Genomic DNA, 26913 nt, shown 5'->3' on the forward strand with positions numbered 1-26913 from the left:
AAATAGAAATGCAGATATATATAAATACAATATGAGGATATAAATTACACAGCATATTTCATACTAAGAATTGATTTGGTTTTCACGTTGGATGAGAGAACTCCACTATAAAAAATGCACACCTTCACTGTAGTCTCAAGAAAGCATATACCGTGGAGGTTGTTCTCTCGACGCGCGTTTCAACGCTGCCGCCTCTCACGTCGTGCTGCCGATCAAACAGCGTCCCCATGTTTTTACGACAACCTACTCTCTACGACTGCTACGTTGGGTATTTTGTTAGCCTTGCTGATCTCCCATCAATATAAAAAAAAACTTCCCCATACAAACAGAAATCGGCATGTAATTTCGTGAATGAGCAAAGCAGCAAGCCATACTGCCGTGAGAACTCAGGCATTTTTCAACCGCAGCGCAAGCAACAGGTCGTTAATTCGCGCGTTTCTACCAGTGGTAATTGCTCGCAATCGCTGCAATTTCTGTGGATGCCGATACGGCTGAATACCCAATAAAAATACCAAAAATAAAATAAAAAGTAGGATACAAGCTTTTTCACAACGAAACCGAAACAAAAACTGGTTGTCACCGCCAGGTGGCTGCCGGTAGCTGTTTTTCTGTATAACCCTCATGGCCATGGAGGAAGCTCATGCTCATGGCGGTTCGGGTGCTGCGTCGCCATGCTGCGTCGCGTGCATCGCGCTTCGGCGCTTGCTACAATTCGCTACTTGGATTGTGAGCCGTCGTGAACTGTGTTGTGGTTTGCGTGTGTTTCTTCTTGTTCAAGGGTGCACAATCGCGCAGTGCTGTCGACGTAGCCTATTCGAGGCAAAGTGTCATTTTTCTGGTCTCTCTAACTTTTCAGTCTGTGCGCTTCTTTGTGTAGTCCAGGATGGGTGTCCAGGCACAAAGACGCGCGGGCAGTGTCGCGGTGGAAATGTTCCAAATAAGGCCCGGAATATTTTCTTCTGTGTGACTACGTGGTAGAGAGTGCCGGCTACGTAGCACTCGTGCTGAAATCTCACTGGTTGGTGTAGTGCCCGTGACACGAAGGCAAACAGCGTTCTGCACGACTACGCAATCATCTGAAAAGGTAAGCAGTACTCGTGCATTATCCGAAGCATATAATGCTGGAACGGTGACCTGTCGTACTGCTGCAGTATTCGTGTTCAATGCTATAAAGAGCGTTTAAGGCGCTTTTGTTGTCGCCGCGGTGAGTTGCTCTGCCAAGAATTGTCGCTGTCGGTACTTGTTTTGGCGAAGGGGATGCGACCGTGCGTGCGCTAGCTTTGCATGATTTTGGTATGCGCATGTTTGCGCGTTTTGTTTCTTGTTGAGCACAGATTTGTCCTCGTATATGCCTCGTTCTACGCGTTTCTGCCCATGCTTGTTCACACCACCGCGCACGTTTCAAGGACCGGCACTTTGGCTGTGCGTAAAATGTATGATTGTCTTTCAAGACAGCGTTAGCACTTTTAGGGGGATTGAAACACTTTTTATTCGCCGCGGTTTTTGCTTGGCCCTAGACTGTTGAACCTTAGGTCGTGGGGTCGATCCTGATGGCAGTAGCCGCATTTCGATTTAGGTGAAATGAAAAAAAGAATGCCCCTGTGCTGTGCGATGTCAGCTCACGTTAAGAAATTCTAGGTGGTCTAAATTAATCCGGAACCCTCCAATACGATCAGTGCCCATTTTCCGCATCTGAATTCAAACCCCACTATAAAGAAAGCACTGTCTCAGGTTGCAGTTACCAACGAAAGTTAATTTCCGGCCGTCAGGATCTAATTTTTAAATGAGTATGTGAAGATTTTTTTTTTTTTATGATACCGATAGCGTTTCTGGCTACCCAGAGTATAGGATCTTGCATTTCGATCACTCTGCTGTTTGAAAATTGGTTTCTGAGGAAAACAAGTGACGCAATAATTGTCTCAGTTATTACGATGTTTATCTACGCTTTCGAACGCAGATTTGTTTTGCTCATAGCAAGATTCCTTTACTAGTGCTAGGGGAACTGATGCATTTTAAACAGGGTAGTTTTCCTTTGTATTGAGGCGTATACTTGGGCAAGTATATTTGCGTATACTTGGGCAAGTATATTTTTCGTGATCTTTTTACATTCATGTGATATTCACTGTTGGACCGAGTTCGCATGCTTGTTTTTGTACTGTCATAGTGATAATGGAAAATTGGTATCTGCAGGTGGCACATCTGTCTTCCAGTCCGAGTCAATGGCATGGATTTTGTGGCCACCAGATGAAGTCAAAAGCTGTGTTGTAAGTTGTTACTGCATTGTGCTTTGTTCTTGTGGTTGCCATGAAATGTTCTCTTACTTTCATTGCTCTTTTCCTTAATGCTACTGCTTGGAGCAGTTTGGATTGCTCTGCAGAGCCCATGCTTGTTCACACCACCGCGCACGTTTCAAGGACCGGCACTTTGGCTGTGCGTAAAATGTATGATTGTCTTTCAAGATAGCGTTAGCACTTTGAGGGGGATTGAAACACTTTTTATTCGCCGCGGTTTTTGCTTGGCCCTAGACTGTTGAACCTTAGGTCGTGGGGTCGATCCTGATGGCAGTAGCCGCATTTCGATTTAGGTGAAATGAAAAAAAGAATGCCCCTGTGCTGTGCGATGTCAGCTCACGTTAAGAAATTCTAGGTGGTCTAAATTAATCCGGAACCCTCCAATACGATCAGTGCCCATTTTCCGCATCTGAATTCAAACCCCACTATAAAGAAAGCACTGTCTCAGGTTGCAGTTACCAACGAAAGTTAATTTCCGGCCGTCAGGATCTAATTTTTAAATGAGTATGTGAAGATTTTTTTTTATGATACCGATAGCATTTCTGGCTACCCAGAGTATAGGATCTTGCATTTCGATCACTCTGCTGTTTGAAAATTCGTTTCTGAGGAAAACAAGTGACGCAATAATTGTCTCAGTTATTACGATGTTTATCTACGCTTTCGAACACAGATTTGTTTTGCTCATAGCAAGATTCCTTTACTAGTGCTAGGGGAACTGATGCATTTTAAACAGGGTAGTTTTCCTTTGTATTGAGGCGTATACTTGGGCAAGTATATTTGCGTATACTTGGGCAAGTATATTTTTCGTGATCTTTTTACATTCATGTGATATTCACTGTTGGACCGAGTTCGCATGCTTGTTTTTGTACTCCTGTCATAGTGATAATGGAAAATTGGTATCTGCAGGTGGCACATCTGTCTTCCAGTCCGAGTCAATGGCATGGATTTTGTGGCCACCAGATGAAGTCAAAAGCTGTGTTGTAAGTTGTTACTGCATTGTGCTTTGTTCTTGTGGTTGCCATGAAATGTTCTCTTACTTTCATTGCTCTTGCGAGTATGTTGTCCTGTCTACCTCGCTTGTCCTGTCTACCTCGTTTCTTTGTGTCGTGTCTTTTGCGCAAAAAACCCACAATTCATTGCTCTTTTCCTTAATGCTACTGCTTGGAGCAGTTTGGATTGCTCTGGCCTGATATGTTTACATGTTTATATGAGTAATATTAGTTGGCTGTCAGAATGGGCCGGTTGCAGGCCATTTGAAGTTTTACATTCAATATTGCTCGTCTTTTAACCGTTGCATTCTATGCATGAAGTGCGAAATGTCTGCATGTTTTTGGCTGCATTATGTGATACTATTTGACTACGAATATTAACATTATGATGCATGTGTGTTAACTTAAATATGTGTTTTTATGCCACTCATCGCAGGTCACAGATGTAAAAGAAAAAGTGCACACATGAGAACTGGTTTCATTACTGCTGCCTTGTTTTTGCTAAGCATGGAGAGCTGAGCTAATTGGTTCTGGGTAGAATTATGAGACATCATTCCAGTGTACAAAAACACATGAACGAAGAGAGTAGACTCCATAGACCCCATACTTCAACTGAGGTTGATTCCACAACATGAGCTTTTTACATGCAAAGTGGTACTAGTGACCCCTGTGGCTGAAAAGTGTTTCCTCGACCAGGTAACAATTATTCAATGTTGCAAAAACAAAAACATAGGCGTAAGGTTAGCTTGTCACTCAAGTTGAATGCATTGGCGTGACTAAACATTGCCTACCTGGCTGACCCAACACACATTTGCGTTGAGATAAACTATTTCTTTTTCTGCCTGCCTGCTCCAGTCGCCTTACTTCGGCATTGACGCTGTCACGACTCTGTGACAGCATCAATGCGCAAGTAAGGAGACTGGAGCAGGCAGTTTTCACAGGAGAAATTGTAGCCTTAGTGGTAGAAAGCCAGGTTCGAGAGATGAAGTGTGCTGGGCAGCGCAAGCCGGAAGACAACGCACATTCGCAACAGTGACCTGTCATTGTGCCCTATTGCCATCAGGTGTCACACCGCCTCAAGAAGGCCAGTGACAAACACGATGTACATGTCGTATTTTCAGCTTGGGAAAGCTGGGATGCATGTGCCACCTGATAAATGACGTTACGAAAAAGCCTGCCTACAAAACTAAGCACACCAAACCCCTCGTTAAACATGAGGTTGACATGGTGTACAGCATCCTCCTTGCCTGTGGCAAACATTACATTAGACAGACGAGGCTTGCATCAATGAACGCTTGCTTGAACATTGCAGGACAGCTGATTCATTAAGTGGCAGAGGTCATTTAGCTGAGCACATTCGCCTTTGCTCGCACAAGCGAGCATGCAAGGCGTTTTTGAAAGAAACACATGCCTTGTGCAAGTTTAGCACTTGAAAGGGCTGGGAAATTTTTTAAGCCTTTTGTATCTCTGTTGAAAAAGAGAATTACGTCAGCAGCCCTTCTGCAGCGCTCCAGAAAAAGAAATAGATTATCTGGAGGCAAATATGTTTGTTGGGTCAGCCAGGTAGGTGATGCATAGGCGTGCCGATGTGTTTAATGTGAGTGGCAAGATACCTTTACCCCTATGTTTTTTTGTGTTTTGGTTTTTGCCGTCCTGAATAATTGTTATCTGGTGGCGGAAATACTTTTCAGCCCCAGGGATCACAGTACCCCTTTGCACATAAAAAGCCTGTGTTGTGGAATAAACCTCAGTTGAAATATGGTGTCCATGGAGTCTACTCTCTTCATCCGTGTGATTTTGTGTGCCGGAATGATGTCTCATAATTCTCCCTTGTTTTCAGTGAATAAGGAGGGCTTCTGGTGTCTCTTTTTTTGTATGTGATGGTTATAACAAAGTGGCTACCCATAAACTGTCATTTTGGGCTTAATTGAAGGATCCTTGGGAATTTGTTTGACAGCATATTCCATGGGCACTTTCTTGAGAAAAATCAGTTATTTGTTACCCATTTCACTGCATTAACCATTGCTTCTCATCATGTCTCGAAAGTCATTGATAAGCACAAGCTTTCGAGTACCTGAGGGCTGTGTGAGAAGCCTTCTGACATACTTTAAACTACTGAGGATATCTGAAGACAGATTTTACCAATAATTGTTAGCCAATCCAAACCTCTTGGTTCTATCCCTGACAACCTGAAGCTGACCTGTCAATAATTAAGGCTGGAAACCGTTCTGATCCCCAAACTGTTCTCCTATTTTATTGATGTGCATTTTGTATGAACTGTTAGAGCACGAAATGAGTCCGCATATTACTTGCCACCATAATTCAAACTAATATTTCTATACCACTCATCACGGCTCCCATTCTCTTTACTAATGTGCAATCCAACTTTTTGAATTCAGAACAGATTTTCACCCAAATTTAGATTCTTTATTTTAGGCAAGTGTCATCGACTTGAATTTCTCCAAAGCTTTTCATGTTTGTCATTATAACCTTTTAGCTACACTCTCATGCTTGAGCCTTCATTCTTTGATATTAGTGTAGATTCATTGCTTCCTGTTCTACGGCTGGCCTTAAAAAACTATTGTACTTCTTCTCTTATGAAGCCCAGCATATCAATATGCAAAATCATAAGGCGTCCCTCATCCTGAGTCACTTTGGGATGTTAAACCCCCATAAACCAAACCAAGCACATTACTAAAGTACATTAATATTAGCCATTCAATAACAGTCTTTGTCTTTATGTCCCAACCTTGTCTTTATGACTGCATTATTCTGAAGGATGCCCCAACTATCTCAGCTACTCTGACTGTATTGACTTTTGCAAGACGGATGAATGGGCTTGTTTGTAATTCATTATGTCAAAACAGCGCAAAGAAGAGAAAGATGAGGAAGGAATGCGACGGTGCGAGTGCTGACTTTCAAGAAGGTTTATTGGAAAGCACATCAAAATATATACACTGTGGCCTAAAAAAAGAATGAAGAAAGGGTGCCTTGTAACATTCACTTTGGATCTGTCAAAAACAAAACGAAAGTTGAATATGAAGCATTTAAGAGCATGAACTCTTTCTTAGGGAGCGATAAAGAAGGTGTGTTAACACATTGATTGCGTTTTTTCTACAATTTCAGTGGCCTCGATCATCTCATGCACAAACTTTTCTGTGTCTGTCTATCACAATGCAGCACAAGAAATTACGCCTCACAGCATAAAGGATGTGGCAAACGATCGCAGTCGCGACAATGAAACATCAGATTCCCCCTGCTAGCTTTGTTCACATCATAACGGTGGTCTTTTGACCTCTCATTGGCACCTCTGCTAGTTTCTTGCTGAAGTTGATACATTAGCCAGATGGTTCAACTTTAGATTATTACATAGTTTCTTGGCTCTGGACATTGCTATTAAGAAATCAGCTGTTGTGTGACACTTGAACTCAGAATTAACTGCCTCCGTTGCCTTGGACAGAAAGACGCCTTTAGACATGACCACAAAACCACCTTCTTTATCAGCAGTTGAATGCGATAGGGCCCACCGTCTTAAACCCGTTACAGTTCAGCCTGCGGGCAAGTTTCTGGCATGGTTCAAACCACGACACCCCATCAACCAACGCCCCCTGAAACACACCTGTCACGCTCAGGTCCAGGCACAGGAAGGCAAGACGTCAAAGTATGGCAAACAGCTCCAGAATAGTCCTCTTCGAAGGAACAATGGCAAATTTTGGCCCGTATATGCTTCAAGCAGCAGACGAGGCAGCAACTCAGTGTCGACATTGTGCACCTTGTTTTCAGACACTCGTGCCTTGGCTTCTCTGCTCCGGGCTAGTGAGTGCAAAGTGGCTGCAAAGTGGCATTCCAGATGGCTTTCACCTGGTCAACGGTGCGTGACACCGTCAACCAGCCACTCCCTGGCTTGTTTTCAGGCACAAGAGTTTGACAACAAGGTGCACACCTTCAGCTTGGAGTCGCTGCCTCGTCTGGTCCTTGAAGTGCTTATGGACCAAAATTTTCCTTTCCTCCGAAGAGAACTATTGTGGAGATGCTTGCCATGGTTTGACGAGTTGCCTTTTCCACGCACAGACCTGAGTGTGACAGGTGTGCTTCGGGATGTTTTGATGCAGTGTCACGGTTTGAACCCTCTTTAGGAACTTGCCCACAGGCCGAACTGTGTCGTATTTAAGAGGGTGGGCCCTCTTGCTTTCAACTGCTGATAAACGGTGGTTTTGTGGTCGTATCGAAAGGCGCCTGTCAGTCCAAGGCCACAGATGCAGTGTATTCTGAATTTGAGTGCCACTTACTATCTGATTTGTTAAAAGCAAAGTCCAGTGCCAAGAAACATTAACAATCTAGAGTTTAACCATCAGGCTAATGCCATCAACTTCAGTAAGAAAAATTGTCCAGCTATCTTCTTTACCGCAAAGACCCATAAAGGTGACTGCTCCTTGAGGGTTGTAGTTTAAGAGAATGGAACCTGTCAGAAACAAATCGCCTTCTCTTTGCGACATAAAATTAAGTTGCTAAGCATTGATGACTCCTCTCGTGTAAGATCTGCAGAGAAAGTAACGCAGTTTCTACACAATAACTCTCGCACCAGTTGCATGGGGTGCTATGTTGACATCAAGGATTTATATTACGCCATCCCTCAATCAGGATCAATAATGTGTTGAAGAATTCATTAACCTAAATGGAGCAGTGGCATTCCAAACGTCTCAGGAGTTTTGGTGAATAATTTTGTCGCACTTTTAAGCTCATACCTTCAGTCCACCTTTATTACATTTCAGAATAGCTTGTTTTTGCAAAAAAAACTATTAGCGCCGCTGTTACGTGGCTTATTGCAGGATCTCCAATCCTGACGAAGCATTGTCTAAGGTGAGAGAGGAGTTCAGTCAAAGCCTCAGTCCACTTTGAATCACCACTGAAATTATAGAGGATAATATGTCATCACATTTATTGGATCTCAATCTTGGGTGGTTACACTTGTTGGGCTTACGAGCCAAGGGAAAACAAGCTACTTTTACCATTTTCTTCGGTTCAGTCTAAGCTGGTCAAGAGGTGTCACTAACCTTTGCTTCAAAAATTCCTTAATGAAATCCTGTTTGATTGCCATGACATCCAGTTTTGCCCAGCTCATATGCCGTTCGTCCTTTACTGGATATTTAGAACCTTTGTCAGTGTCTTTAGCCGATTGCTTTAAGCAGAAGTTGAAACATTCTTTTTGTGCCCCCGTCGAGACTGTAACTCCCAAAAGGAAGTTTGTACGTACCTTTCTCTACATCCACAATTGGTCGCACCGGTTAAATAGGCAGTCGAGTTGGCGTCGATATTGTTTTTCTAACCCTATGAAGTTTCAGTACCTGTAGTCAACCGAGATTATCCATCAGAGTCTCTTCGTGCACTGCACAGAAGACATAGTGTGTTCGAACGCCTTGAAATGCGGCTATGTTTACAGTGGGAAAACAGGCAAGTGTGTCACTGAGAGGTTTAAAAGACCACCACGACGATGTGAACAAAGCTTGCGGGAGAACTTTGATGATTCACTGTCGCAATTGCAATTGTTTGCCAGATCCTAAACGCTGTGAACCGGAATTCATGTTCTGCATTTTGCCTGACAGACACAGAAAAGTTTGTGCGTGAGATAATCGAGGCCACTGAAATTTAAAAAAAAACCGTAATCACTGTGTTAGCACACCTTCTTTACGCTTCCTAAGGAAGAGTTCATGCTCTTAAATGCTTCTTTGTCAGTTTTTGTTTTGTTTTACACTCATGCAATGTGGTTGACACAAGGTGCCCTTTGTTCGTTGTTTTTTTTAGGCCACAGTGTATATATTTTGACGTGGTTTCCAATACACATTGGCGATAGTCAGCACTCATGCCATCATATTTATTCCTTCGTTGTCCTTGTCTTGTCTGCATTGTTTTGTCACAACGTATTGACCTCCTTTCCCACCTCTAGGGTTAATGGTATGGAGAAACCTTAACCAGGTGCAGCCCCACATACTTGGAGCATGTCACGATACATGCTGCTGGCACCACAAGGGCACTCGGGTTTATCAGGAGATGTCATGATCTGTGTGCTCTTGCCATGCTGCGCAGTTTATGCATAAAAATTTTATTGATTCCAAACTGAAGTATTCCCTAGCTCTTTCAATTTTGCACCAAACTGTTTGATGCTACGCCACCAACTCCCTTTAATCCAACAGCGACACTTGGTACAGCATATGTGTAATCAGTCATCTCATTTGACCACCAGACATCACTGCATAAAAGGGGAAACGCTCGTTTAGGTGTGTTCCATATACTCTACAATACTTTTCCACAACTTAATGTTAAATGTTGCTGCCCCGCTTCAGACCAGGATGCCATCACAACTAAATCAAGAAATTTTTCCTGTTCCCATTGAAGAATAAATCAAATCAAAGTTTATTTCCCATCTAGCACTACAGATGGAGGAATCGTAGAAAAAAGCTGCCCTTGGGCAGCTTGACGAGTCTACAATCCTTATTATTGACAGGGAGGCAACACAAGAGTTTATACAATTTTAAAAAACAAGCACATCAAGGAAGCACCGGAGAATACACGAAACAGCAATATGTATACATAATGAAACTTAAACAATGTTATGCAAAAACAAATTATGTAGTTCATGACGTGAAAAAGAAAACAAATCGAGGTTAATGTGGATATACCTATTGAGAAGAGATGGAAGTGTGTACTGAAGGCATTCCCTACCAAGATTTAGTCGAGGTGTTGGCACTGTCCATTCTTCGCCACGTCTTGTTGGATAGACTGATTCTTTTTTCCTTAGTTCTGCAAAATTTTTAAGATTTGTTACATTCTTCTTGATTTCTGTTTTAAAAGTAACACTGAGGCGATATTTATAAAGATTATGTGCTTTAATAACTCTGGAATGACAAAAGAAAGCTGCACTGGGATGTCGGAACGGTAAATTATATGCATTTCGGAGATATCTTTTTTGCATTAAATGAATACGTTCAAGGTTAGTGAATGTTGTAGTGCCCCACACCAACTGGCAATAGTTTAAATGCGAGTTGAATATTGAATTGTATACCAGCATCTTAGTTTTTGTGGGAAGTATGTATTTTAGACGGCCTATAACACCAGTGATTTGAGCTATTTTTTTCAAGATATAATTGACATGATAATCCCATGACATACTGGCAGAAAATATGACCCCAAGGCATTTAAACTGCTCAACAATTTCTACAGCCCGCGAGTTTAATATAATATTCTCGTGCAGTGGGATAACTTTATTTTTCGGCCTAAATATGACAGCTTTGGTCTTACTCTCATTTATTTGCATCAGGTTAACTGCAGACCAGACCTCAAGAGGCATTGTGGCATTACATTGTTTGATAAGTTCATGAACATTTTCACCCGAAAAAAATACGCTCGTATCGTCTGCATAGATGGAAAACTTTGTATTATCGCTAATGTTGACAATATCGTTTCGGTAAATATTGAAGAGTAGAGGCCCTAGCGTACTGCCTTGGGGGACACCGTAGAAGAGCGGCTTCGGTTCAGACTGTATACCATTTATGTACACCACTTGCTGTCTAAACGACAAATAAGAACTTAACAATGAGAGCGCTTTTTCTCGGATACCATAGTAGTGTAATTTATTTAGTAAGATTTTATGATTTACCAGGTCAAAAGCCTTTGAGAAGTCCACAAATACACCAATGACAATAGATTTGTTTTCAAGTTGCTTTATTATATATTCCTTTTGTTGGAGTAATGCAAGTTCAGTGGATTTGCTTTTGCAGGAGCCAAACTGAAATGGTGTTAGCAAGTTAAATTTATGGATGAAATTTGACATTCTTAGATGCAGCATTTTCTCAAATGCTTTCGAAAACACTGGCAAAATAGAGATTGGTCTGTAGTTGGCGAGGGCGTTGCGATCTCCTTTTTTGTAAAGAACAACAACTTTTGCTAATTGCATTTTTTCCGTAAAAACTGCAGTTTCTAAACAGATGTTAAAGATGTGAGCAAGTATGGGAGCAATTATGTCAACTACATGCTTGACTGGCCGTATTTGGATATCATCAATGTCACAGCTACTGCTATTGTTAAGATTTGTTATCACCGACACTACTTCGTCTACCGTGACTGGGTGCAGAAAAATTGTTTCATCATTCTGAATTCGAACATATTTGCAAGCGTCAGATCCGGCAGCACGTGTTATGGTAGCCAAGCTCGTTAAAAAAGTATTGAATACATTAGCCAGTTCGACGCCAGAAACTTCCTTTCCATCAATATTTAATTTTGTTAATGCAGTGCGTGAACTGTCCCGCTGCAGAAGTGTATTTAATCTCGACCATAGTACACCATTTCGAACATTCTTAACATCTAGAAGTGACACGTGATAGGCTGTTCGTGTAGACCGCAGTTTTTTAGTCAATTTGTTCCTATATTTCTTAAATACCGCAAGGTCCTCAACCTTCCGGCTGCTCAAAAATTTTCTGTACAGCTTGTCTTTCATTTGTATTTCTCCGCGAAGCTCTGGCGTTACCCATGGCTTGCGGATTCTGCGACTTTTCACGCGTGTTACAAGAGGAAAGCAGTCGTGATATATCTGTTTAAAGCAATCGACAAACGTATTATAGGCAACATTTGCATCATGAAGTTCAGCTATCTTACTCCAATATACTTTCATGAGCGCATCCCTAAAGGATTTCAATGATGATTCTGTAATAGCTTGGTATGTGATTGATGTGGACTTACTTCCTATTGTACTAGCGTTCTCAATGCAAGCAAACACAGGAAGATGGTCACTAACACAACAAGATAAAACACCAGAAAAAGCATTCAGCTGCATAGAGTTAGTAATAATTAAATCGAGAATAGAATGGCCTTCGCTTGTGACTCTACCTCACCGCATTTTCATTGCATGTGGTCCCTCAAAATTATGGAAATAAGTGATATCGCTTGGAGCATTGACACTGGTTTGTTTTACCTTTTCTTTACTGCTGTTTTTATTTTTTGCAACTGATGTATCAATGGATTGTATGCCTCTTCGTAGTGTATCGTCTGCGACATCTCAGCTGTGCTACTGCAGTCACCCTTCTGATGTTACCTTTATATTGTCCCTCTTATTAATACCCCACTAAAAGCCTTCAGAGGACAAAAAACGATGGCTTTTTTATTTTGCTCATTATGGCACACGTCAGGCTTATGTTTAGGGATATAGGAGAGGCCTTTGTCTTGCAGTGGTGCTAGTTATGCTGCTGATGATGGTACTTAATGACGAGCATATGATATATTGAATAAGAACCTCAAATTATTTTTCTTTTTGAGTGCGAATAGCTTCAGTGGTTCTTGATTTAGGCTCACTTTATTCCTGTGGCCACAATACGGAGTTTACTTTTTTAGCACTCTAATACTGGCAAGAATAAAAACTTGTGGATCCTAATTCTTTCATTTCAATCTTTTCTGCAGAGTGCATCGCCCAGTTTTCCCAAGCCCTCATGCACCGGTGGTACATCAACAAAGCTGTTTCATGGGGCCCAGCTGCATTGACAAGTGGCTAAAGAAGAGCAAGAGGAGCATGAACACAAAATAAAACTGGCTGTAGGAGCTTCATCTATTTTGAAATTTGCTGTCTCATTGCGACAGACATAACATTGCTGCATGGCCCCTGCCCCAACATCTCCCAGTCATTCCAACATGCCCAGTCATTCCAACATGCCCAGTCATTCCAACATGCCCAGTCATTCCAACATGCCCAGTCATTCCAACATGCCCAGTCATTCCAACATGCCCACTCATTCCAACCTGCCCAGTCATTCCAACATGCCCAGTCATTCCAACATGCCCAGTCATTCCAACATGCCCAGTCATTCCAACATGCCCAGCATTCCAACATGCCCAGTCATTCCAACGCATTTTCCATTACCATAATCCACCAAGGTTTCCAGTGTTGGTTTCCAATATTTACATCATTGCCTTTTTTTCCAATAGGGTACCTGGACTATTTAACGTTAAACAATAATGTACACACTCTAAGCGAAGAGTACGTTTATCTCTTTTAGGGAGCTAGCGAGGGTGATATATATATATATATAGCGAAGTATACGCTTCGTTAAAGGAAACATATTTATTCAACTCGACGTTTCGATCGGAAGACCGATCTTCTTCAGGAGGGATTTTACATTGTTAATGCATCCCCTTTTATAGGGGCCGGCACAAAACAGTTAAGTGGGAAACACAAAGCACATAGCAGAAAAATACGCATAAAAAATATTAGAGGCAGTACGACCCACACACACACACACACCAAAAAAAAAAGAGTGCGAGGAACAGGTACTCAGTCAGAAAATACAACGTCCAGATGCGGCCTCTGCTTTGTTAAGCACCACAGGCCTGCTTATTGACAGTCCTGTCCAGCTGGGAGGTGCTCGACAGGTGCGTGGCCGTGCAACAACTTTCGCAGAAAAATGCGAAAACTTGTTCCTTCTCCTGGCCGCGAGAGCAATAAAATTATAAAATATGACCCTCCAACAGAGAGAGCAGACAACAACAACAAAAAAGAGAAAATTGAAAAGAGCAAGGAAGAAACCGCGAAAAAAAAGTGAAATAGGTAAAAGAAAACCTTTAAAGTAGTGCTTTTTCTTCGCACCTAGCAATAGTGCACCCACCCCTGGTTGAGGGGAAGTATTGGAAGGAATGTAAAAAAATATATAAAAAATATAAAAAAATGTGAGCTTACATAGTAAAATTAAAAAGGAAAAAAAAATAAATAAAAAAAGAAATTGTGTGGCATTCGCGTGACCACAAGGTGAGCACACCCGGGGGTCAGGGGACTACGAAATTAAACAAAGCAGCACTGACTAAGTCGTCTGAGGTCATACTCCTTTCTGCATGCCACACCTGTGCCACACCTGTGCCGTTCCCCCCCCCCCCCCCCCGGGTGTGCTCACCTTGTGGTCACGCGAATGCAACACAATTTCTTTTTTTACTTATTTTTTTTTCCTTTTTAATATTACTATGTAAGCTCACATTTTTGATATTTTTATATATTTTTTTACATTCCTTCCAATACTTCCCCTCAACCAGGGGTGGGTGCACTATTGCTGGGTGCGAAGAAAAAACACTACTTTAAAGGTTTTCTTTTACCTATTTCACTTTTTTTTTCGCGGTTTCTTCCTTGCTCTTTTCATTTTCTCTTTTTTTGTTGTCTGTTCTCTCTGTTGGAGAGTCATATTTTATATTTTTTTGCTCTCGGGGCCAGGAGAAGGAACAAGTTTTCGCATTTTTCTACGAAAGTTTTTGCACGGCCACGCACCTGTCGAGCACCTCGCAGCTGGACACGACTGTCAATAAGCAAGCCTGTGGTGCTTAACAAAGCAGAGGCCCCGTCTGGACGTTGTATTTTCGGACTGAGTACCTGTTCCTCGCACTTTTTGTTTTTTTTTTGTTTTGGTGTGTGTGTGTGTGTGGGTCCCACTGCCTCTAATAATTTTTATGCGTTTTTTTTATGCGTATTTTTCTGCTATGTGCTTTGTGTTTCCCACTTAACTGTTTTGTGCCCGCCCCTATAAAAGGGGATGCATTAACAATGTAAAATCACTCCTGAAGAAGATCGGTCTTCCGATCGAAACGTCGAGTTGAATAAATATGTTTCCTTTAACGAAGCGTACCCTATTGGAAAAAAAGGCAATGATGTAAATATTGGAAACCAACACTGGAAACCTTGGTGGATTATGGTAATGGAAAATGCGTTGGAATGACTGGGCATGTTGGAATGACTGGGCATGTTGGAATGACTGGGCATGTTGGAATGACTGGGCATGTTGAAATGACTGGGCATGTTGAAATGACTGGGCATGTTGGAATGACTGGGGCATGTTGGAATGACTGGGCATGTTAGAATGACTGGGAGATGTTGGGGCAGGGGCCATGGGGCAATGTTATGTCTGTCGCAATGAGAAAGCAAATTTCAAAATAGATGAAGCTCCTACAGCCAGTTTTATTTTGTGTTCATGCTCCTCTTGCTCTTCTTTAGCCACTTGTCAATGCAGCTGGGCCCCATGAAACAGCCTTGTTGATGTACCACCGGTGCATGAGGGCTTGGGAAAACTGGGCGATGCACTCTGCAGAAAAGATTGAAATGAAAGAATTAGGATCCACAAGTTTTTATTCTTGCCAGTATTAGAGTGCTAAAAAAGTAAACTCCGTATTGTGGCCACAGGAATAAAGTGAGCCTAAATCAAGAACCACTGAAGCTATTCGCACTCAAAAAGAAAAATAATTTGAGGTTCTTATTCAATATATCATATGCTCGTCATTAAGTACCATCATCAGCAGCATAACTAGCACCACTGCAAGACAAAGGCCTCTCCTATATCCCTAAACATAAGCCTGACGTGTGCCATAATGAGCAAAATAAAAAAGCCATCGTTTTTTGTCCTCTGAAGGCTTTTAGTGGGGTATTAATAAGAGGGACAATATAAAGGTAACATCAGAAGGGTGACTGCAGTAGCACAGCTGAGATGTCGCAGACGATACACTACGAAAAGAGGCATACAATCCATTGATACATCAGTTGCAAAAAATAAAAACAGCAGCAAAGAAAAGGTAAAACAAACCAGTGTCAATGCTCCAAGCGATATCACTTATTTCCATAATTTTGAGGGACCACATGCAATGAAAATGTGGTGAGGTAGAGTCACAAGCGAAGGCCATTCTGTTCTCGATTTAATTATTACTAACTCTATGCAGCTGAATGCTTTTTCTGGTGTTTTATCTTGTTGTGTTAGTGACCATCTTCCTATGTTTGCTTGCATTGAGAATGCTAGTACAATAGGAAGTAAGTCCACATCAATCACATACCAAGCTATTACAGAATCATCATTGAAATCCTTTAGGGATGCGCTCATGAAAGTATATTGGAGTAAGATAGCTGAACTTCATGATGCAAATGTTGCCTATAATACGTTTGTCGATTGCTTTAAACAGATATATCACGACTGCTTTCCTCTTGTAACACGCGTGAAAAGTTGCAGAATCCGCAAGCCATGGGTAACGCCAGAGCTTCGCGGAGAAATACAAATGAAAGACAAGCTGTACAGAAAATTTTTGAGCAGCCGGAAGGTTGAGGACCTTGCGGTATTTAAGAAATATAGGAACAAATTGACTAAAAAACTGCGGTCTGCACGAACAGCCTATCACGTGTCACTTCTAGATGTTAAGAATGCTCGAAATGGTGTACTATGGTCGAGATTAAATACACTTCTGCAGCGGGACAGTTCACGCGCTGCATTAACAAAATTAAATATTGATGGAAAGGAAGTTTCTGGCGTCGAACTGGCTAATGTATTCAATACTTTTTTAACGAGCTTGGCTACCCGTGCTATAACACGTGCTGCCGGATCTGACGCTTGCAAATATGTTCGAATTCAGAATGATGAAACAATTTTTCTGCACCCAGTCACGGTAGACGAAGTAGTGTCGGTGATAACAAATCTTAACAATAGCAGTAGCTGTGACATTGATGATATCCAAATACGGCCAGTCAAGCATGTAGTTGACATAATTGCTCCCATACTTGCTCACATCTTTAACATCTGTTTAGAAACTGCAGTTTTTACGGAAAAAATGCAATTAGCAAAAGTTGTTGTTCTTTACAAAAAAGGAGATCGCAACGCCCTCGCCAACTACAGACCAATCTCTATTTTGCCAGTGTTTTCGAAAGCATTTGAGAAAATGCTGCATCTAAGAATGTCAAATTTCATCCATAAATTTAACTTGCTAACACCATTTCAGTTTGGCTTCTGCAAAAGCAAATCCACTGAACTTGCATTACTCCAACAAAAGGAATATATAATAAAGCAACTTGAAAACAAATCTATTGTCATTGGTGTATTTGTGGACTTCTCAAAGGCTTTTGACCTGGTAAATCATAAAATCTTAATAAATAAATTACACTACTATGGTATCCGAGAAAAAGCGCTCTCATTGTTAAGTTCTTATTTGTCGTTTAGACACCAAGTGGTGTACATAAATGGTATACAGTCTGAACCGAAGCCGCTCTTATACGGTGTCCCCCAAGGCAGTACGCTAGGGCCTCTACTCTTCAATATTTACCGAAACGATATTGTCAACATTAGCGATAATACAAAGTTTTCCATCTATGCAGACGATACGAGCGTATTTTTTTCGGGTGAAAATGTTCATGAACTTATCAAACAATGTAATGCCACAATGCCTCTTGAGGTCTGGTCTGCAGTTAACCTGATGCAAATAAATGAGAGTAAGACCAAAGCTGTCATATTTAGGCCGAAAAATAAAGTTATCCCACTGCACGAGAATATTATATTAAACTCGCGGGCTGTAGAAATTGTTGAGCAGTTTAAATGCCTTGGGGTCATATTTTCTGCCAGTATGTCATGGGATTATCATGTCAATTATATCTTGAAAAAAATAGCTCAAATCACTGGTGTAATAGGCCGTCTAAAATACATACTTCCCACAAAAACTAAGATGCTGGTATACAATTCAATATTCAACTCGCATTTAAACTATTGCCAGTTGGTGTGGGGCACTACAACATTCACTAACCTTGAACGTATTCATTTAATGCAAAAAAGATATCTCCGAAATGCATATAATTTACCGTTCCGACATTCCAGTGCAGCTTTCTTTTGTCATTCCAGAGTTATTAAAGCACATAATCTTTATAAATATCGCCTCAGTGTTACTTTTAAAACAGAAATCAAGAAGAATGTAACAAATCTTAAAAATTTTGCAGAACTAAGGAAAAAAGAATCAGTCTATCCAACAAGACGTGGCGAAGAATGGACAGTGCCAACACCTCGACTAAATCTTGGTAGGGAATGCCTTCAGTACACACTTCCATCTCTTCTAAATAGGTATATCCACATTAACCTCGATTTGTTTTCTTTTTCACGTCATGAACTACATAATTTGTTTTTGCATAACATTGTTTAAGTTTCATTATGTATACATATTGCTGTTTCGTGTATTCTCCGGTGCTTCCTTGATGTGCTTGTTTTTTAAAATTGTATAAACTCTTGTGTTGCCTCCCTGTCAATAATAAGGATTGTAGACTCGTCAAGCTGCCCAAGGGCAGCTTTCTTCTACGATTCCTCCATCTGTAGTGCTAGATGGGAAATAAACTTTGATTTGATTTATTCTTCAATGGGAACAGGAAAAATTTCTTGATTTAGTTGTGATGGCATCCTGGTCTGAAGCGGGGCAGCAACATTTAACATTAAGTTGTGGAAAAGTATTGTAGAGTATATGGAACACACCTAAACCAGCGTTTCCCCTTTTATGCAGTGATGTCTGGTGGTCAAATGAGATGACTGATTACACATATGCTGTACCAAGTGTCGCTGTTGGATTAAAGGGAGTTGGTGGCGTAGCATCAAACAGTTTGGTGCAAAATTGAAAGAGCTAGGGAATACTTCAGTTTGGAATCAATAAAATTTTTATGCATAAACTGCGCAGCATGGCAAGAGCACACAGATCATGACATCTCCTGATAAACCCGAGTGCCCTTGTGGTGCCAGCAGCATGTATCGTGACATGCTCCAAGTATGTGGGGCTGCATCTGGTTAAGGTTTCTCCATACCATTAACCCTAGAGGTGGGAAAGGAGGTCAATACGTTGTGACAAAACAATGCAGACAAGACAAGGACAACGAAGGAATAAATATGATGGCATGAGTGCTGACTATCGCAAATGTGTATTGGAAACCACGTCAAAATATATACACTGTGGCCTAAAAAAACAACGAACAAAGGGCACCTTGTGTCAACCACATTGCATGAGTGTAAAACAAAACAAAAACTGACAAAGAAGCATTTTAGAGCATGAACTCTTCCTTAGGAAGCGTAAAGAAGGTGTGCTAACACAGTGATTGCGGTTTTTTTTTAAATTTCAGTGGCCTCGATTATCTCACGCACAAACTTTTCTGTGTCTGTCAGGCAAAATGCAGAACATGAATTCCGGTTCACAGCGTTTAGGATCTGGCAAACAATTGCAATTGCGACAGTGAATCATCAAAGTTCTCCCGCAAGCTTTGTTCACATCGTCGTGGTGGTCTTTTAAACCTCTCAGTGACACACTTGCCTGTTTTCCCACTGTAAACATAGCCGCATTTCAAGGCGTTCGAACACACTATGTCTTCTGTGCAGTGCACGAAGAGACTCTGATGGATAATCTCGGTTGACTACAGGTACTGAAACTTCATAGGGTTAGAAAAACAATATCGACGCCAACTCGACTGCCTATTTAACCGGTGCGACCAATTGTGGATGTAGGGAAAGGTACGTACAAACTTCCTTTTGGGAGTTACAGTCTCGACGGGGGCACAAAAAGAATGTTTCAACTTCTGCTTAAAGCAATCGGCTAAAGACACTGACAAAGGTTCTAAATATCCAGTAAAGGACAAACGGCATATGAGCTGGGCAAAACTGGATGTCATGGCAATCAAACAGGATTTCATTAAGGAATTTTTGAAGCAAAGGTTAGTGACACCTCTTGACCAGCTTAGACTGAACCGAAGAAAATGGTAAAAGTAGCTTGTTTTCCCTTGGCCCGTAAGCCCAACAAGTGTAACCACCCAAGATTGAGATCCAATAAATGTGATGACATATTATCCTCTATAATTTCAGTGGTGATTCAAAGTGGACTGAGGCTTTGACTGAACTCCTCTCTCACCTTAGACAATGCTTCGTCAGGATTGGAGATCCTGCAATAAGCCACGTAACAGCGGCGCTAATAGTTTTTTTTGCAAAAACAAGCTATTCTGAAATGTAATAAAGGTGGACTGAAGGTATGAGCTTAAAAGTGCGACAAAATTATTCACCAAAACGCCTGAGACGTTTGGAATGCCACTGCTCCATTTAGGTTAATGAATTCTTCAACACATTATTGATCCTGATTGAGGGATGGCATAATATAAATCCTTGATGTCAACATAGCACCCCATGAAACTGGTGCGAGAGTTATTGTGTAGAAACTGCGTTACTTTCTCTGCAGATCTTACATGAGAGGAGTCATCAATGCTCAGCAACTTAATTTTATGTCGCAAAGAGAAGGCGATTTGTTTCTGACAGGTTCCATTCTCTTAAACTACAACCCTCAAGGAGCAGTCACCTTTATGGGTCTTTGCGGTAAAGAAGATAGCTGGACAATTTTTCTTACTGAAGTTGATGGCATTAGCCTGATGGTTAAACTCTAGATTGTTAATGTTTCTTGGCACTGGACTTTGCTTTTAACAAATCAGATAGTAAGTGGCACTCAAATTCAGAATACACTGCATCTGTGGCCTTGGACTGACAGGCGCCTTTCGATACGACCACAAAACCACCGTTTATCAGCAGTTGAAAGCAAGAGGGCCCACCCTCTTAAATACGACACAGTTCGGCCTGTGGGCAAGTTCCTAAAGAGGGTTCAAACCGTGACACTGCATCAAAACATCCCGAAACACACCTGTCACACTCAGGTCTGTGCGTGGAAAAGGCAACTCGTCAAACCATGGCAAGCATCTCCACAATAGTTCTCTTCGGAGGAACGGAAAATTTTGGTCCATAAGCACTTCAAGGACCAGACGAGGCAGCGACTCCAAGCTGAAGGTGTGCACCTTGTTGTCAAACTCTTGTGCCTGAAAACAAGCCAGGGAGTGGCTGGTTGACGGTGTCACGCACCGTTGACCAGGTGAAAGCCATCTGGAATGCCACTTTGCAGCCACTTTGCGCTCACTAGCCCGGAGCAGAGAAGCCAAGGCACGCGTGTCTGAAAACAAGGTGCACAATGTCGACACTGAGTTGCTGCCTCGTCTGCTGCTTGAAGCATATACGGGCCAAAATTTGCCATTGTTCCTTCGAAGAGGACTATTCTGGAGCTGTTTGCCATACTTTGACGTCTTGCCTTCCTGTGCCTGGACCTGAGCGTGACAGGTGTGTTTCAGGGGGCGTTGGTTGATGGGGTGTCGTGGTTTGAACCATGCCAGGAACTTGCCCGCAGGCTGAACTGTAACGGGTTTAAGACGGTGGGCCCTATCGCATTCAACTGCTGATAAAGAAGGTGGTTTTGTGGTCATGTCTAAAGGCGTCTTTCTGTCCAAGGCAACGGAGGCAGTTAATTCTGAGTTCAAGTGTCACACAACAGCTGATTTGTTAATAGCAATGTCCAGAGCCAAGAAACTATGTAATAATCTAAAGTTGAACCATCTGGCTAATGTATCAACTTCAGCAAGAAACTAGCAGAGGTGCCAATGAGAGGTCAAAAGACCACCGTTACGATGTGAACAAAGCTAGCAGGGGGAATCTGATGTTTCATTGTCGCGACTGCGATCGTTTGCCACATCCTTTATGCTGTGAGGCGTAATTTCTTGTGCTGCATTGTGATAGACAGACACAGAAAAGTTTGTGCATGAGATGATCGAGGCCACTGAAATTGTAGAAAAACGCAATCAATGTGTTAACACACCTTCTTTATCGCTCTCTAAGAAAGAGTTCATGCTCTTAAATGCTTCATATTCAACTTTCGTTTTGTTTTTGACAGATCCAAAGTGAATGTTACAAGGCACCCTTTCTTCATTCTTTTTTTAGGCCACAGTGTATATATTTTGATGTGCTTTCCAATAAACCTTCTTGAAAGTCAGCACTCGCACCGTCGCATTCCTTCCTCATCTTTCTCTTCTTTGCGCTGTTTTGACATAATGAATTACAAACAAGCCCATTCATCCGTCTTGCAAAAGTCAATACAGTCAGAGTAGCTGAGATAGTTGGGGCATCCTTCAGAATAATGCAGTCATAAAGACAAGGTTGGGACATAAAGACAAAGACTGTTATTGAATGGCTAATATTAATGTACTTTAGTAATGTGCTTGGTTTGGTTTATGGGGGTTTAACATCCCAAAGTGACTCAGGATGGGGGACGCCTTATGATTTTGCATATTGATATGCTGGGCTTCATAAGAGAAGAAGTACAATAGTTTTTTAAGGCCAGCCGTAGAACAGGAAGCAATGAATCTACACTAATATCAAAGAATGAAGGCTCAAGCATGAGAGTGTAGCTAAAAGGTTATAATGACAAACATGAAAAGCTTTGGAGAAATTCAAGTCGATGACACTTGCCTAAAATAAAGAATCTAAATTTGGGTGAAAATCTGTTGTGAATTCAAAAAGTTGGATTGCACATTAGTAAAGAGAATGGGAGCCGTGATGAGTGGTATAGAAATATTAGTTTGAATTATAGTGGCAAGTAATATGCGGACTCATTTCGTGCTCTAACAGTTCATGCAAAATGCACATCAATAAAATAGGAGAACAGTTTGGGGATCAGAACGGTTTCCAGCCTTAATTATTGACAGGTCAGCTTCAGGTTGTCAGGGATAGAACCAAGAGGTTTGGATTGGCTAACAATTATTGGTAAAATCTGTCTTCAGATATCCTCAGTAGTTTAAAGTATGTCAGAAGGCTTCTCACACAGCCCTCAGGTACTCGAAAGCTTGTGCTTATCAATGACTTTCGAGACATGATGAGAAGCAATGGTTAATGCAGTGAAATGGGTAACAAATAACTGATATTTCTCAAGAAAGTGCCCATGGAATATGCTGTCAAACAAATTCCCAAGGATCCTTCAATTAAGCCCAAAATGACAGTTTATGGGTAGCCACTTTGTTATAACCATCACATACAAAAAAAGAGACACCAGAAGCCCTCCTTATTCACTGAAAACAAGGGAGAATTATGAGACATCATTCCGGCACACAAAATCACACGGATGAAGAGAGTAGACTCCATGGACACCATATTTCAACTGAGGTTTATTCCACAACACAGGCTTTTTATGTGCAAAGGGGTACTAGTGATCCCTGGGGCTGAAAAGTATTTCCGCCACCAGATAACAATTATTCAGGACGGCAAAAACCAAAACACAAAAAAACATAGGGGTAAAGGTATCTTGCCACTCACATTAAACACATCGGCACGCCTATGCATCACCTACCTGGCTGACCCAACAAACATATTTGCCTCCAGATAATCTATTTCTTTTTCTGGAGCGCTGCAGAAGGGCTGCTGACGTAATTCTCTTTTTCAACAGAGATACAAAAGGCTTAAAAAATTTCCCAGCCCTTTCAAGTGCTAAACTTGCACAAGGCATGTGTTTCTTTCAAAAACGCCTTGCATGCTCGCTTGTGCGAGCAAAGGCGAATGTGCTCAGCTAAATGACCTCTGCCACTTAATGAATCAGCTGTCCTGCAATGTTCAAGCAAGCGTTCATTGATGCAAGCCTCGTCTGTCTAATGTAATGTTTGCCACAGGCAAGGAGGATGCTGTACACCATGTCAACCTCATGTTTAACGAGGGGTTTGGTGTGCTTAGTTTTGTAGGCAGGCTTTTTCGTAACGTCATTTATCAGGTGGCACATGCATCCCAGCTTTCCCAAGCTGAAAATACGACATGTACATCGTGTTTGTCACTGGCCTTCTTGAGGCGGTGTGACACCTGATGGCAATAGGGCACAATGACAGGTCACTGTTGCGAATGTGCGTTGTCTTCCGGCTTGCGCTGCCCAGCACACTTCATCTCTCGAACCTGGCTTTCTACCACTAAGGCTACAATTTCTCCTGTGAAAACTGCCTGCTCCAGTCTCCTTACTTGCGCATTGATGCTGTCACAGAGTCGTGACAGCGTCAATGCCGAAGTAAGGCGACTGGAGCAGGCAGGCAGAAAAAGAAATAGATTATCTCAACGCAAATGTGTGTTGGGTCAGCCAGGTAGGCAATGTTTAGTCACGCCAATGCATTCAACTTGAGTGACAAGCTAACCTTACGCCTATGTTTTTGTTTTTGCAACATTGAATAATTGTTACCTGGTCGAGGAAACACTTTTCAGCCACAGGGGTCACTAGTACCACTTTGCATGTAAAAAGCTCATGTTGTGGGATCAACCTCAGTTGAAGTATGGGGTCTATGGAGTCTACTCTCTTCGTTCATGTGTTTTTGTACACTGGAATGATGTCTCATAATTCTACCCAGAACCAATTAGCTCAGCTCTCCATGCTTAGCAAAAACAAGGCAGCAGTAATGAAACCAGTTCTCATGTGTGCACTTTTTTTTTTACATCTGTGACCTGCGATGAGTGGCGTAAAAACAGATATTTAAGTTAACACACATGCATCATAATGTTAATATTCGTAGTCAAATAGTATCACATAATGCAGCCAAAAACATGCAGACATTTCGCACTTCATGCATAGAATGCAACGGTTAAAAGACGAGCAATATTGAATGTAAAACTTCAAATGGCCTGCAACCGGCCCATTCTGACAGCCAACTAATATTACTCATATAAACATGTAAACATATCAGGCCAGAGCAATCCAAACTGCTCCAAGCAGTAGCATTAAGGAAAAGAGCAATGAAAGTAAGAGAACATTTCATGGCAACCACAAGAACAAAGCACAATGCAGTAACAACTTACAACACAGCTTTTGACTTCATCTGGTGGCCACAAAATCCATGCCATTGACTCGGACTGGAAGACAGATGTGCCACCTGCAGATACCAATTTTCCATTATCACTATGACAGGAGTACAAAAACAAGCATGCGAACTCGGTCCAACAGTGAATATCACATGAATGTAAAAAGATCAGGAAAAATATACTTGCCCAAGTATACGCCTCAATACAAAGGAAAACTACCCTGTTTAAAATGCATCAGTTCCCCTAGCACTAGTAAAGGAATCTTGCTATGAGCAAAACAAATCTGCGTTCGAAAGCGTAGATAAACATCGTAATAACTGAGACAATTATTGCGTCACTTGTTTTCCTCAGAAACCAATTTTCAAACAGCAGAGTGATCGAAATGCAAGATCCTATACTCTGGGTAGCCAGAAACGCTATCGGTATCATAAAAAAAAAATTCTTCACATACTCATTTAAAGATTAGATCCTGACGGCCGGAAATTAACTTTCGTTGGTAACTGCAACCTGAGACAGTGCTTTCTTTATAGTGGGGTTTGAATTCAGATGCGGAAAATGGGCACTGATAGTATTGGAGGGTTCCGGATTAATTTAGACCACCTAGAATTTCTTAGCGTGAGCTGACATCGCACAGCACAGGGGCATTCTTTTTTTCATTTCACCTAAATCGAAATGCGGCTACTGCCATCAGGATCGACCCCACGACCTAAGGTTCAACAGTCTAGGGCCAAGCAAAAACCGCGGCGAATAAAAAGTGTTTCAATCCCCCTCAAAGCGCTAACGCTATCTTGAAAGACAATCATACATTTTACGCACAGCCAAAGTGCCGGTCCTTGAAACGTGCGCGGTGGTGTGAACAAGCATGGGCAGAAACGCGTAGAACGAGGCATATACGAGGACAAATCTGTGCTCAACAAGAAACAAAACGCGCAAACATGCGCATACCAAAATCATGCAAAGCTAGCGCACGCACGGTCGCATCCCCTTCGCCAAAACAAGTACCGACAGCGACAATTCTTGGCAGAGCAACTCACCGCGGCGACAACAAAAGCGCCTTAAACGCTTTTTATAGCATTGAACACGAATACTGCAGCAGTACGACAGGTCACCGTTCCAGCATTATATGCTTCGGATAATGCACGAGTACTGCTTACCTTTTCAGATGATTGCGTAGTCGTGCAGAACGCTGTTTGCCTTCGTGTCACGGGCACTACACCAACCAGTGAGATTTCAGCACGAGTGCTACGTAGCCGGCACTCTCTACCACGTAGTCACACAGAAGAAAATATTCCGGGCCTTATTTGGAACATTTCCACCGCGACACTGCCCGCGCGTCTTTGTGCCTGGACACCCATCCTGGACTACACAAAGAAGCGCACAGACTGAAAAGTTAGAGAGACCAGAAAAATGACACTTTGCCTCGAATAGGCTACGTCGACAGCACTGCGCGATTGTGCACCCTTGAGCAAGAAGAAACACACGCAAACCACAACACAGTTCACGACGGCTCACAATCCAAGTAGCGAATTGTAGCAAGCGCCGAAGCGCGATGCACGCGACGCAGCACCCGAACCGCCATGAGGGTTATACAGAAAAACAGCTACCGGCAGCCACCTGGCGGTGACAACCAGTTTTTGTTTCGGTTTCGTTGTGAAAAAGCTTGTATCCTAATTTTTATTTTATTTTTGGTATTTTTATTGGGTATTCAGCCGTATCGGCATCCACAGAAATTGCAGCGATTGCGAGCAATTACCACTGGTAGAAACGCGCGAATTAACGACCTGTTGCTTGCGCTGCGGTTGAAAAATGCCTGAGTTCTCACGGCAGTATGGCTTGCTGCTTTGCTCATTCACGAAATTACATGCCGATTTCTGTTTGTATGGGGAAGTTTTTTTTTATATTGATGGGAGATCAGCAAGGCTAACAAAATACCCAACGTAGCAGTCGTAGAGAGTAGGTTGTCGTAAAAACATGGTGACGCTGTTTGATCGGCAGCACGACGTGAGAGGCGGCAGCGTTGAAACGCGCGTCGAGAGAACAACCTCCACGGTATATGCTTTCTTGAGACTACAGTGAAGGTGTGCATTTTTTATAGTGGAGTTCTCTCATCCAACGTGAAAACCAAATCAATTCTTAGTATCAAATATGCTGTGTAATTTA

General features: G+C 42.0%; 1 long non-coding RNA gene across 1 annotated transcript; it reads right to left on the reverse strand.

Moving 5' to 3' along the window:
* Positions 1-15233: 15233 nt before the first annotated feature.
* Positions 15234-26364, reverse strand: LOC149356238 (uncharacterized). The gene is made up of 3 exons (XR_016289805.1): positions 25908-26364; positions 24751-24824; positions 15234-15381 (listed from the first exon to the last, which is right to left on the reverse strand). It is a non-coding gene; the product is annotated as an uncharacterized LOC149356238 (long non-coding RNA).
* Between the last annotated feature and the right edge of the window lie 549 nt (positions 26365-26913).

This window comes from Amblyomma mixtum, chromosome 3 (assembly GCF_055824585.1).
Source record: "Amblyomma mixtum isolate Tamu chromosome 3, ASM5582458v1, whole genome shotgun sequence".
In the NCBI taxonomy this organism is placed as follows: domain Eukaryota; kingdom Metazoa; phylum Arthropoda; class Arachnida; order Ixodida; family Ixodidae; genus Amblyomma; species Amblyomma mixtum.